Below are 15,310 nucleotides of genomic sequence, written 5' to 3' on the forward strand. Positions count from 1 at the left end.
CAAGGTATTCTTGGCTTCAATTCCCTGCGGGTGCTAGGTATGTGAAGGGTTTTGCCTTAACACTGTACCCGCATCCGTCTTACGGTTATTTGTTTGCCAAGGTAAGGGGTGTTTTCCCGCTTACTTTTGAATCTTTTTGAATTTTGAATTTCGAAATTCGAAGAGTTGGTGGAAAGATAGGAACAGTCCAAACATCTGAAACGTCGTGCGACGGTTTCTTCTGACTGTGTCAGGACGTGCAGGAAGTTATGGTGACGTGACAGTACATGGTCATTCCAGACGCTTTTTCAGGCGCATGGGCGCGATTTTTCGGGCGCGTGGCCGCGAAATTACTGGCACGCGTCCTTTTGACAGCTGTTGCCAGCTTGCTTTTTACCACGCGTCATAGTTTCATTGCACCCTCGATTTCTCTCTCCTCCGCATTAAATTCACCGCATTAATTGTGATTGGTATATAAAGGGGGAGAGGGTCCTTTGTAATTCACACCTTCACCCTTCTCTTCTTCTTCTTAGCGATTTCCGGCAAATACTCCCCTTTTCAGGCAAGCATTTACCCGAAATCGCTTTCTTTCTGCAAGATGTCTTCACATGATCTCGAGTCTACCACCGATGACAGGAGTACTGCTGGCGAGTGCCTGTGTGCTCTGCCCGGCGATCAGTACCGGTATGTTGTTAGGAAGTTCATGCTCGATCCTCTCGAGCCTGAGTTTCCTGAACCCCATCAGACCGTGTACGATGCCCCCAGAGGCAAGATCGGGGTTTATGCAGCATTCTTTGTCTATGGGAATCTTAGGTTCCCATTGACAAAGTTTGTTTACCGTGTCCTCGAGAGGCACGGTGTTCATCTGACCGAGTTGCACCCCATGGCGATCGCCAAGATTCGCCATTTCGAGTGGGTGTGCCGGATTTTGGCCCTCGAGCCCCATGTTGACCGCCTGATGACCTTCTACACTTGGAGGTGCATCCAGGGGTGGTATACCCTGACAACCCGTATCAAGGGTTTAAAGATTTGTGCCACCGAGCGCAGTCTCCGTTCGTGGAAGCGGGAGTTCTTCTACATATCCGCTCGCGCCGTCCCCCTTGCCATGAAGTTTAAAAATGGCCAAGCAATTCCGAGCCTTCACGCCACCAACTACCAGGAGGCGGAATGGTTCTCGAAGATATCCCGGGTCCAATCTCCGGTTTTCCGGTTTCCGGAGTCCGGGATGGTGATGTTGGGGATGAGCCGAGTGTGGAAAGAGGCTGACGCGCAAAAGGTTCCGATCGTCCTCGAATACGGTTCGAACTCTATCCCTTACGGTATGCTCCGTTTCTTTTTTGCTTATACGAGTTTATCTTCTAACTGTTTATTTTCTTTCAGAGGGGAACGACTTGGAGTCGCTCCTGTACCCGCGGGAAGCTGACGGTCCCGAGCGGATGGGTACTCGTGCTCTAGACGAGAACGAGTTGCCCATCCTGGAACAAATGGCGGATCGGTTCGTGGAGGTCTATCCCTTAGGCCACGAGATCCTGAGCCACCGGCGGCCAGGTAAGGCGTTATTCCATCCTCAACCCCTCAATGCTGTACCCGCTGTTGGAATTCCTGACATCCCGTCTTCTTCTGAGGAATCCGCAGATGGTCCTTCGTTGGTGCGGAAGAAGAGGGCTGCCGGCGGGAAGGGGAAGGAGAAGGCGGCCTCCACAGCCGATCCAGTGATTCTATCTGACACCGAGTCAAATAGTGAAGAGGTGACGGGGAACCCTGGTGGTGAGAAGACCACTGCTCCGGAGGCTACGACTGTTCCCTCCGGAGAGCCAAAGAAGACGACGGTGACCGGCGCAAAGAGGCCGGCTCCATCGGGTCCGTCCCCGCCTCTCCGTACCTTTAGGCTCAAGAAAACCCGTAAGTACAACTCTCTTAGCTTTTATCTTCATAGTTAAATCCTTAGTCTTTTAACACTTTTCTTCTTTACGCAGGCGTGGATGTTGGCGCATTCCAGGGTGAGGGGCCGAGTATTACTTCTCCGCCAATGACGGTAGGCTTGGTCAGCCTACCTGAGGCGTCGACCCAGGCGCCTGCGCCTGCTTCCGCTGGTTCAGTTGCTCACTCTGAGCCGACTGTTCCAGCCGAGATGACGTCACCGCCGGCTGTGAGTGCGATTTTTACAGCATCCTTCACAGAGCCGGCGGTTACTTTTGCTGCTGAATCCGCGGCGGCGACCGCGGCGGACACCATGCCTCCGCCATCGACTGCGGCGGAAACCATGCCGCCCCCGCCATCGGCCTCGACGGCCGAACCTTCAGGTACGCGCGGGGCTTCTTGCCAATCTTTGTTACCTTCCCATCTGCCTGACCTTTTGGATGGATTTCCCTTAGGTTCAGGTGATGGGTTCGGTGGTTATCGGCCTGTGATCGACCCTACAGGTGCGTAGGGTTCTTTTGGCCTTTATGTATTTTTTATCATCTTTTCCTAACTGCTTTGTTTCTTTTGCAGTGTCGGATTCCAATGAAGTGTATGTTCCAAGATGGAACATTCGCCGAGGAACAACCCTTCGCACACCTGTGGAGTGCGTGGACTGGGCTCGCCACGCTGCTCCCCATGGTGCGTTGGGGGGAAGCCATGGTTAGCTACCAGGAGGGTAGGCTAACCAACGAGCTTCGGGTTCTCCTGGCCCGGATGCAGCCACGCGTCGAGCTGCTTTGTCGTGAAAACGACAAGTTGAAAGCAGCTCGCGTTAAAGAAGTATCTCAGGCGCGTGCTCTCCGGGAGGAGAACCAAAAACTAACCGCAGTGGCTGCGGAGAAGGAGAAGGCCTTCAAGGCCCTCGAGGTTGAGGTTCAAGCGCGACTCGAGGCCCGCTCCAAGGCCGCCCAAGCTGTTAACGAACAGCTTCGGCTAGCTAAGGAGACTGCGAGGAACGCGACCGAGAGGGCCACCAAGGCTGAAGCCGTTGCTGAGCCTTTACGCGTGGAGAACGAGGAGCTCAAGGCCAAATTAGAGGCTCTCCAACGTGCTCATGATGCCTTGGCGATGGAAGATGCCAAGAAGCTCCAGGAGATCTTGGACCAGAGGGGCGTGCTTGACCATACCGAGCGGAAGCTTAAGGGCGTCGAAGAGGCTGCCGCAAAGGAAGTGCTACTTGCCAACCTTAACAAAAGCGAAGCCGAACGCGCCTGCACCCAAGCTCAAGCCGCCCTTAAAGAAGCTCTGGTTGCCAAGGAATGGCTTCTTCGAGAAGCGTTGTCTCAGGTATGTCTATCTTCATGTCTTCACGCTTTTCTTTGTAAATAGGGTGTTGACACTTGTATATTTTCTTATGTAGGTTGTGCATCGGGTCTTCTCAGAGACATCTTACGATGATGCAATGAGCGCAGCCCTCAACGCTTCTCACGAGGATGGGGAACGGGTCGGCTTCCTGCTTGGTCTAGGGTTTGTTGAGAAAGGCGTCCCGCCATCCAACTTCCCTTTGTACAATGTAGATACCGAAGCCATATATGACCAAGCAGTAAATCAATACGCCGCCTTCCCGCATCCGGTGGTGGAGAAGGTGAATGAAATTGCTGCTGCTGATGATGGGCTACCTATCCTTAAGGCTTACCTTGAACAGCCACGCTCTACTGACGGCGCTGGTCCAAGTGGAAGTGGCCCTGAAGCCTGATCCTGAAGATCCCTTCCCGCTGCTAGGATAGATTTAGTTTGTATAGATTTACTTTGTAGGCGGGTAGTTACCCGGCCATTCTTGTAACGAATATTTATGAAATGTAAATCTTTGCGCGGCTAAGACCGCTTGATTCATTGGATTCCTTGCTTTATAAACGTTATATGACTTACATACTTTAGTTTAAATTAGCAATTTTCCAAGTGTTTAGGATAAGTTAACCTTTGAACGTGGTAGATAGGTGTGAAGTTTTGCTTCCTCTTCCGTGATTGTGCGGGTAGGACCGTCACTTGCACGTAGTAGGATGGCTAAACTTTACCATCTGACCTGCGTGTAGGTTTTCCTCATCTTTGAGGATAAGTTAACCTTTGAACGTGGTAAATAATCGGTGTGAAGTTTTGCTTCCTCCTTCGTGATTGTGCGGGTATGACCGTCACTTGCACTTAGTAGGATGGCTAAACTTTACCCATATCTGACCTGCGTGTAGGTTTTCCTTATCTTTTTTTTTTTTTTTTTTTTTTTTTTTTTTTTTTTTAGGATAACCTTTGAACGTGGTAGATGATAGGTTGAAGTTTTGCTTCCTTGTTCGTGATTGTGCGGGTAAGACCGTCACTTGCACTTACAAGGATGGCTAAACTTTACTTACATCATACCTGCGTGTAGGTTTCCCTTATTAACGTTGTGTTTACGCGGGTTTTTTCCGCCTTCCACACGTAACGACTTACTTCTTCCCTTTTACGCGGTGAATACCGGTATCAGTGGGAAGTTCATAAGTATAAAGGTAAACACATTATGAAAGGAGAATCATTTCCATTAGAAGTGGCTCTAGGCCTTTTCTTTACAAGTTTTGGAATTGATCTACATATAACATTTGCGTAATTGAGCTCCATTCCATGTTCTTGGGATGGGAGTGCCATCGAGCCTTTCGAGCCGGTATGCGCCCTTTCCCAGGACTTCTTTGATAATGTATGGCCCTTCCCAAACCGGGGCCAGCTTTCCCGGGCGCTCTTGGTTTGAAGCCTCGTTGTTACGCAGTATGTAGTCTCCTATCTTGAAGTTGCAGAGTTTTACCCGCGTGTTGTAGTACTTTTGCATTTGTCGTTTGTAGTTCTCTTCACGCACTGTGGTTTTTGGTTTACCAAAAACATACCTATCAAACCTTAAAAGAAGTTCATATGTAAACGAAAAGGAGTGTGCTATTCAAGCACACACACAGAACCGAAAAAAATGATAAAATAACAGTTTAATGAGCCTAAAATTTAGTCTCAAATAAGACGCCATAATATTAGGGACTGACTGTTGGTCGGTCACTAACTTCAGCCACATGAAAATTAGTCTCCAATAGCATTAGTAATTGATAAATTAGTCCCGAATATTATGTATTGGGGACTAATATATCAGTGTAGATTAATCTTTGATGGTCAATTTTTTTAGTGAATAAAGTTTCATTATTTTTCAAAAATAAATAGAATTTTACTTCAAACGTTCTTATAGAACTACCTCAAAATAATAACTAATAGAAACACTATGATCTTTATTTAAGTTACTTGCTTTTGACTTTTGGCTAGCTTTGGATATCCCAACCTCATGCCCCTATTGACAATAATTTGAAAGAAAGCTAAAATGCTATATATGAGTAAAGCATTTTATTTACACTCAAAACCCTCTTAATATTCGTATATCACCACACCATATCTCTCTCTTTTGTTTGGTAACATATGGAGGAGGCATATAAACAATTAAATTGGGAGTGGGACTACCTATATGCATCTTGGTGATCTCATTTTAGTTTATAAAGTTAGCTTCTAGGTTTAAGTTGTTTTTGGTTTGTCGTATATATGATAGTTTATTGCGATGTCTCTTATCCGAGTTAGGAAGACGTTGCTTAAATTGCCTATGGAAAAATGACGTTTTAATTCGTTCTCTCCTATGTACTTATTTTTTTTCTGTAATGTTAGGAGTTAGGTTATAAATTATATTTATTTTGATCACTATCAGGAGCAGTGGATGCTTGCTCAATTCCACTCGATTTGGAGTTGGAAACAAGAATTGCATGTGTGCACAAAGAGATTGCTAGAAAGAGTGATGAAATGTTGCATTACAAACGTCTCTTAACAAAAACCATCAATGCTAGGGATAATTTCCAATTCAAATGTCGTGTACTTTCAAAAGACCTCATCCGTCAACATGAAACTAAAAAAATTGAAGACGGCACTTCCATTGTGAGAACCACTCAGACTAGTTATATAGAAGACAATTTCATCATAAAACATGATAACGCTCTGCTGACTAAACGGTTGCCGGAGAAAGGTAAGTTCTTGCAAGCAGTGATGGATGCAGGTCCTCTACTCCAACACCTTCTTTTTGTAGGCCAACTTCCTAGATGGCAAAATGCACCACCAAAACATAATGCTAATGCAATCAAGATTCCTACAGGCTACTTGCATACCGCCAATATCATCAACAAACACTCGTCCAATATACCTCCATCAAGATTATTAAATGTAAATGCGATCTCATGTAATAGTGGTTTCATATGTTAAAAAACACAAAATTAGACTGTAGTTATGAAGTGTTTCATTGACTATGATTTTCTTCTAGGCAGCAAGAATCAAAAAGTTGTTCACCTCATTATATGCTAAATTTGATTACTTCTTGGTGTGCCTAATATTATTTTTCAATATTTTTTATTTGTTTTTCTTTCTACTTCAATTGATAAAAAGAAAAAATTTAATGGGGTTAAATGTAGTGGGTCTTGGATAACGAAAACCATAGTGCAAGGGTCTAACTGCAATTCTCCAATCTTTTGCCGTTAATAAACTTATAGCAGCAAAATAACTCTGCAAGTCGCTCAATCTTCGATATCTTCATCAGGTATCATCCCTATGATATATTTTGATTCATTAGGCATCTAAATCGGCTACGGTTAATTAATATTATGATCAATAGGATTAAAGCAATACTTAATCAAGTGTAAAGAATTTGATAGTAGTTTTTTTGACACTTACCCCAAATTAGAATTGTACTCTGACTGTTGTTGGGGATTTCTGCAATCATATATCATAGGAAAATCTGAGAGTCGTGAAAAACATTCAGATCAAAACTATTTGTTGGTTCCCAAATTTTTTGACCGGATAAAACTCAGATTGAGCGCAAGAATCAGTATGGAGATCGAGAGAGTTTTTTTTTTTTAACTAGAATTATCGTATGATCAAAAACAGTTTTTTAATTACGACTAGGGAGTTGTAACTGCCTTTGCAGTTATCTTGATTTTGAATTTAAAATCTCAAAATACGCTCGACCCCAGCCTTGGGCGCTGCCCCTTGGACCCTGCCAAGGGCTGCCGCTCCTCGCACCCCGCCACCAAGGGCGCTGCCCCCTTGGAATCCCCATGACTTAGGGGCTTCGCCCCTAAGTACCAATAGGATTATAATTATAATAAGATCAAATAAGTGTGCACCCGCACCCGACTTATTTAGATTCGTATTACAATTAACTTGATCAACAAGTCAATCCTTAATTACACTAAAATCACTAACAGTTGTTGTGTTCAAAATCTATGGTTTTGTAGTCAACTTATCCTGATTTTACCTCAACAAGATCAACAAATAGGCAGGAAGTTTGTTTATGTTTATTATATTCAATAAATGAACAAAGAACGGACATGAACGCATGTCTCGCTCTATCATTCATGTTCGTTCATTTAAATTTGTTTATGTTCGTTTGTTTATATTCATTAATGTCCGTTAGTTTACGTTTGTTTAACTCGTTCGTTTATGTTCTTTTAGAAATTTTGGGTCCATTATAACTTAATTTAGTTATAATAACTTTTTTGGTCCAACACATTTTTCTTCACATCACATTAAAATGGGTTTAGCTCAGTTATATTTGTTCATATATGTTTGGTTATGATCGTTTTACTATTAACGAACAAACATAAACGAACACGAACAAGAAGAACCTTGTACGCTTAAGTGTTTGTGTTCGATCATTTATGTGGTTAAAGTTAAATGACCAAACAAAAGCATGGTTTGTTTGAGTCCACTCAGTTTGTTTACAAGCATATCCCCAAATCTCTAAAATAGGCTATTGGTACCTTATGATGGACCTGTACAAAGCCCGATTGATCAACTCTTGGGGAGGGTTAATTGGAAGAAAATCCTTTCAACAAATTACTTTACCAGTTCAAAACTTATCATGAAGTGATTGGTGATTTGGTGAGATATACAATCAACCAGATCATGTGAAGCTATGGATCGTGGGCCTGTTGAAGCACCTGGATTCTCCATGCATGAGAGGCTCAGAGCGGTAAGTTTCGATGTGTTGTATGATACTTTTTTTAGAATTTTTTGTGTTAGTAGACATATTTTGAGAGTTCGTTTCTTTAACATCTGCGGCTTTGTGGATTATATGTATTGCAGTTCAGTTGTTTAGCTTTTGTAGGCTTGTAGCACTTGGATGTTCATGTTGAAAATATTTGTTCTAAGTAGTTATTAGCTTTCACAGTGGTTTAAGACACACATGCTATCTTTTTTCATTTAAATGTTTATATATAGTACTTTCTATTTGAATGATCACTATATTAACATCATACTCATCATAGGCATATGAATCATTATATACACAGAATAGTTATAATAATGTGAATAGCACGCCGTAGTCATGGTCAATTGCAGTCAATAGTGACAATACAACTAGTGAAGACAAAAGTATGGTAGTCGGTATTGACGAGCGTGCCATTGCGTGAATGCTGCTAGATACACCTGAAACCCTTCTGCCACCAGGACCGCCACAGTAGGGTATTATCCCGGGCCCACAACCTTGTAGCACCCCAAATGGTGGCGATCCTGGTGGTGATCCTGGTACAGGATTGTACCCACCACCCGAGACCATCCCAGGATCACCACCACCTAGTATGTTCCCGGGAACACAACCGTTTTGTGTTTGTCCAGGTGCGTAGCAACCTGGTGGTGCGGTCCCATAGCGGTCGCCACCTGGCGGTATTGTGCCTGGAGGGTAGCCATAATCACCGCCATCTGGGGGTATTGGTATTGTGCCTGGAAGGTTGCCACCACTTGGTTGACCATCAACCGGTGGATTAATAATCGGAGGACCGCCATCACCAACGAGGACACCCGCATGCATAGTAAGTTGGTTTATAAGGTAAGCCGACATTGGCGGGACACTGGATGCCCTGTCATATTGAGTACTGATCTCCGCACCCGAGGGCACAAAGAATGCACCATTAACCATCAAGTCCCCTTCGGACCTCCAATTCCACCCTTTCCATTCATCGTCTTCGCTTCCATTCGCTTCGTCACCTATACATACATATACATTTGCAACTAAATGCATATAATAATAATAATACTAAACACTATAAAATATATATATATATATGGTTATGTACTTTATGTACCTCTTTATGTGAATCAGGCAGGGCAACAAACCTGTTGCCCTGACTGTTAATGGTGGGAGCCGCACTCCCACCAATAGCATACAGTTTCCATTCAGTGTAGTCATTATTTACAACATGGAAATACCCGTGCCTGCATCTTGGCATTCTCTCCACGAGCCCTTTTCCAAAGTGATTGAAAGCGACCGTCACCTATACAAGCACTTGAATTATATTCATATCGCGCATTATGTTAGTTATTTTTTTAACTGGAATTATTATAGGCTACCTGCATACTGGCATCGGCCAAAAAATCATCTGAATGTCCTAATAACATGACCTTATCATGATCGGTAAAATAAGAATTGGTCATTGTGACCGCGGTGGATCCATGTGTGATATCAACCAAGCCATCGGTACACCTAGCAAAAGAACAATGGTCAATCCACATATTCCGTACCCCCTTGATTGTTAAACCATCACCGTCCGATTTCCCTCTGGTCACAACATCAGTTGGACTCACCCTTATATTACTCTTCCCTGATGGCTCACAATCATGTATGTAAAGCCCATGAATAATTATGTTTCCTACATTTTCAATCACAATGCAACCTTTCCTGGTTACATGCACGATAGCCCCACGCCCGTCAATGGTTTTCGAGCTGCTGACCACAAGCTCGGTTTTTAGATTTATGTGCATGTCATTGGCGAATATGATCCATAATGGCTCAGTTTGTATGACCGCGTGTCTTAAAGTCCCTGGAGGAGGGTTTTCGGGGTCATTATCAGACGCATCGGAGACCACATATATTTGGCCTCCTTTGCCTCCCATTGCACCTTGACCAAAACCGATAGCGCAGTCAGCGAGACGTTGGCGATCATTGGCCCAGTTTGGGTCACACCGCCAACAATCGTCGACTGGGTTGCCAGTCTGGCAAGGAGTTTGATCTTTGGATTGAAAGTATAATGTGTTCGTTTCAAGTATTCGCCTTCTTGAGGCTATTGAAGCATTTACTTTCCTGGCATTTGGGAAAATACGAGAAGTTATCAAAGCAAAGTTAGAAAAAAATATATATATGAAGTTTTTGTAACATTCATAGAAAAGAAAGAAACCTAGATTTTATATAATCTACTAATAAGCATTACCAAGATGGGAACTTACTAAAAATCTAATTATTTAGGGTTTTTTTTTGGTAGAAATAGAGGGTTTTTTTTAAGGTAATATGAAAATCTTGAGAAAATAAAAGAATCCCAGATGGTTTTCTTGATATATATATATATATATGTATATATAGGAAAATGATCCAATACAATAATACCTTAACGTACAATAGGTATGCGAATCCATTTTTTCACGAAATCGATCCATGAAATCACATCCAAACATCTCAGAATCGTCAATACATATCCAATTAATCATTGGTTCACCGAAAAAACAGTTTTGGATGGTTAATCGATCAATTTTTCGCTTTTTTTCACGAAAACCGTTTTTTGAGCGTTTTAGGTTTTTGGCTGAGCGTTTTAGAGTTTGGTTGAGCATTTTTTGAGCGTTTAGTACTTTTGCCTTTGTTTTTTTGCCTTTGAGCGTCTCGCGTACCTATCGTACGTTAAGGCATTAGCGTACAGTATTCTCTACCATATATATATGTGTGTGTGTATATATATATGAATGTGAATAAAAAGGTGGGTGGATATGTCTGTGTGAAGGAGGTTTATAAGTTTAAGGTGAGACATACATACCTTTGTAGTTGTTGAACAATGGCTTCAGGGTTAGGGTGTTGATGAGGGAGGGTGGTTCTAATAAAAGTGTTGGATATACAAGTTACAAAAAGCATGAAGGTCAAGAGACAGACGCATGTACTTGGAGACATCTCTTGACCAATGTTTTGTGGGATGGGTAAATTTGCATTTGATAAGAATTGGTATTTATTTATTTTTTTATTTGTGTCAAAAATTGGGTTCCAATATGTAGAAACATAGATATTACATCAATATAGCAGGTAGGCGGGCAACAAGCTGCGCCGCCACCCCTTTCTGAATTGCAAACCCTAACCTGCTAAAGACATACCCCTGCCCCTTTGGAGTCGACACATTGCTATGCACAACCTGTTGGACCCTGGTTAGAAAACGGATAGCTTCCGGTGTCAAGGAGCCAAATGTATCAAAAGCCAGAGGTATTTATATAAATAAAAAAGAAAAGTGAAAGTATATTTTATTTTTTGGGGGAGATAGTGAAATATTGGTTTCATATATAGATTAGATCATATATAGATTAGGGTTTATATTTATGCATGAAGTTATTGATTAATTGAATTGCAAGTAAAGTAAAGGTTTTGGCATGAAAAGTTAATTAAGAGAGAAATATTGCCGCATGCAATTTTTGTTCATAATTATTAACATTCTTAGCTTGCTAATTAGTTATCCTTATTTGGAGGAAATAAAAAAATTACGGATAGGAAAAGAAATAAAGCATATTTGAATGCACTAAAACAAGTTTTTTAGCTAGAATAGTAATGTTTTGATAAGCATATTATTTGTTGTTTTCATAGTCATAGATCTACTGACCCTTTTAAAGATAACATACGGGCTGATTCCGAGAATTAAAATGCATCTGTCAAACCGAAATAAAAAGGCTCGTATGTCCTATAAGAACTAACAAAATATATAAGCTAACTAGTTTTTATCCCCCGTATTACGGGGGCTGTTTTATATACTTTTTAATATTTATATACTTTTTTACGTTACTCATTTTATATAAGCTAACTGTTTTACGTTACTCATTTTTAATATTTATATACTTTTTTTAGTTTAATTTTATTTATTGTAAGAAATTTATAATATACTTAGAGGTTGATGATAAAAGGGTTTCACAAATAACTAAGATCTTATAACCCGGTTTAAAAGTTATCTGGGTTTGGTGAGACCCAAGACCCGCTTATTTTTTTACTATAAAATTGTTTCTTAATTATAAATAATGTCTTTTTTTAAAAAAAGTCATATAATAATTTTTAGTATATCCTATTTTATAGGATTTTCACATTAATAATTTGGTGAGAATAATTTTTAATTTAATGAGATGTTATAAACCGTTTAAGAAATATCTGGGTTTGGAAAGACCCATACCCGTAAATTCGGGTCAAATGCATGAGAAGCCTCCATTTAAAAATCAAGCAAATCTGGTGACTCCAAAAAAAGGGGGAGCGACCACATCGCGACACGTAGGATTTTTTTGTTTACATTTATATATATTATAGATTTTTTTAATGACGATTAACGTTATGGATAAAAAAAAGTTTAGGCCCAATGTGTTTAAGATGATTAAGATTCATACATATTTTATAACTTTTTTAAATATATATAATAAATTTGGCCCCCGAAAATTACGGGCATATGTTAAGCGTCTGGCTCGCCACTACCCTAGGGTTGACCATGTTGTTTACGATGTTACTCGAACTCCAAATCTAAATGATAACAATATGTATGCATGTTGATAAAACTGAGAAATCTTTTGATAAGAAAAATATTGATAACTATAATTCAATTATATATTTTGTTAGAAGTATAGATAATAGCTAAAGTAAAATCAAAGAAATGTCATAAGAATATGAATAGTATAAATAATTCCTTAATTTTTTATTTTGTTAAAATGAAAAATATACTTTTAAATATAAAAAACAAATAGAATTTTTATTTATAAAACATATTACAATCCTACTAATTTTCTTTTCTCATTAAAATATTGTGCTAATACGTAAAGGTGAGAGAATCATCTCCATTATTACTTCATCTTCACTATATACCTTATTTTTTTCATAGTTAACCCCTTCAATCACCGGAAAATTTCCCGGCATGTATTTTTCATTTTTTTCCTCTCAGTTCTACTACTTTGTCAACAATAGATTGAAAGGTCAAACTACCATAACGATTTCAACTCTCCAGTGGTTCCAACGTGCCCCCGAAAAAACCGTGCCCCGGCCGGGTGTCCGGCTCGCACCACCCTAGAGCCGGCCCCGATAATATATATCGCAACAATTTGTTGTTTTCAGTAGTGAAAACAAGTTCTTTTTTTTCTTTTTAGTTAGAACTTGCCGTAGTGGGGTATAAAGGAACTTAAATACATTTGTTGTGCTATATGTATTTTTCTTCTTTTTTTTTCACTAAAAGTAAATAAAAGTTGTTTAAAGGCATGCATATACTGATACATAAAGTGATAAAGGTTAATACTCTTCAGATCTTCCATGATCATTTATATTTTATTGTTTGTTTGGGGCAATATTAAAAAATGTCAATACGGCTTTAACATCAGAAAATACACATTTCTCAATAAAAGTTTAAGCTTATCCTTGAAATATATTATTCTTATACGTATGATGTATACACACAAACACATTACATAAGGTTTTTTAGTAATATAAAAATTTAATATGTTATACACACAAACGCATTACCTGCCACTTCATTGTAAATCGTTTGAATGTTTCTATGAAATATAAAAGGAGCCAATAAGAATTTGTTATTAGGCATTAGGAGGGTACCCATGTGGCCATGCCGTTACTCTATACTTGCTATATCCCAATCTCCGATCATGGAATAACAACACCTTTACCTAATTAATTCATCTTTAGTTTTTATGTCTCGGAAGATTTTCTCTTTTACACTATTAGAAAACAGTAAACTAAACGATAGTGTCTGTTTGGAGAATCAACACACGTTTATCTCATTCGCCTTTGACACTTTTGATTTCTTAGCTCCGGATGCCGTGGACCTTTTGAATAGAGTTCAGAAAGTCGTGTATAGTAACTTATCGGCCCATAAGAACCGAAAATTTGTTTTTAGTAGGATTGAGTTTGCTATCCAAAAGGGGGTTGCGGCGCAGCTTGTTGCCCACTTACTTGCCACTTCATTGTAAATCGTTTGGATGTTTTTAATGAATCCCATTATAAACAAAAATAAATAAATAAATAAAATGTGAAATTCTTCATGTGATATCTTGATAAAACCCAAAAGCAAAAACACCTGTAAATTTTTTACCCACTCTATGTTTTTCGACAGAGTATCACCTTCGAGTTGCTGATTACCGAAGGATCTACGCAGAATCCATCTTTTGCTAAGAGTGTCTGATTTCTATTAACATTTGAGGCGTTTAGCAGTCCAGTTTAAGTAAACACTTGAGACGTTTAGCCGTCCTGTTTTAGTTAACGTGTTTAATCTTTCATTTTGTTCACCTTGAATTTCTACTTAAGTAAAAACCAAATCAGATTCACATTTATTATGTAAAGTCGAACCATATTCGTATATTAACTTTAGGTTTTAAACTCATGAAAATTTATATTTGAAATGTAAATGTGAACGTGAAGAGGGGATCCTCCTCGGATTTCCTTTCTAGTTCCTAATTTGTGGATTTTGGCGGCTATGGATTAAAGATTCTTTGAGTGAACAGAAGTATGTTTCTTTTTTTTTTGAACGGCGTATGTTTCTTATTTCAAATATTCCTTTTTATTGTTTATTGTATTTATATATACTTTTTGTATTCATTGAGAATTTGTTTGAATTACTAATTAAAGTTAAAGAAAACTAAAGCGGTTTTTAAATTTTTATTAGGGCTAAATTCAAGTAGATACCATCTTTTTGACAAACAATTTCCCTGATTTATGGCTCTTTCAAGGGAGACCTTACTTTTGACTTTAGAAGAAACGAAATGAAATCGTCCCCTTTTCCCCCTTTATTTCTATACTCTCGATTAGTGATAATGAAGATATACTATAATGTTTTAACAAACTTTTTTTCAATGGTTAATCTTACTCCCGAATCTATACATTTGGCCACTATAAGCCACAAACCTTCAACAACTTAAATAGGAATATCACTATTTATACACCTTAATATCTTAGATCCATCATGGTATTTCACGCTAGAGCAACTCATAGTTGCCTTATGTTTGGAAAACCTTAATACTAAGATTTCATTTAAAGGCACACAATACAAGAGGTGAGCCGACAAGTGTTCAAACAACTTGTTATATAACTTTGTGTTATTTGATTGATTTGGTGACCAATGTAAATCACTCTATACATAAAATAAGCCAGAATGTATCATTTGTTTGAGTTTATTATGATGTTAGGGGTGAAACTCCTAATGAACGCGGGTTCCAAAGGGGCAACACCCCCCCCCCCCACCCCCTCTTTGGTGTGAGGCTGGTCTAGGGGCAACGCTCCTTGTAGCAGTATTTAAGGGTCGGTAGCCCATGGCAAGTCCAAGGGGCATCGTCCTTGGCAGAG

At 39.8% G+C, this 15,310-nt stretch overlaps 1 pseudogene across 1 annotated transcript; it reads right to left on the minus strand.

The window, feature by feature from the left end:
* Positions 1-8,269: 8,269 nt before the first annotated feature.
* Positions 8,270-10,903, minus strand: LOC143601121 (putative pectate lyase 5; annotated as a pseudogene). The gene is made up of 4 exons (XR_013147599.1): positions 10,773-10,903; positions 9,322-10,051; positions 9,057-9,245; positions 8,270-8,958 (listed from the first exon to the last, which is right to left on the minus strand). The product of XR_013147599.1 is annotated as a putative pectate lyase 5 (transcript).
* Positions 10,904-15,310: the final 4,407 nt, after the last annotated feature.

This window comes from Bidens hawaiensis, unplaced genomic scaffold, assembly GCF_021521415.1.
Source record: "Bidens hawaiensis isolate Kalapana, Puna unplaced genomic scaffold, B.hawaiensis_p1.1 tig00055699_1, whole genome shotgun sequence".
NCBI lineage: Eukaryota > Viridiplantae > Streptophyta > Magnoliopsida > Asterales > Asteraceae > Bidens > Bidens hawaiensis.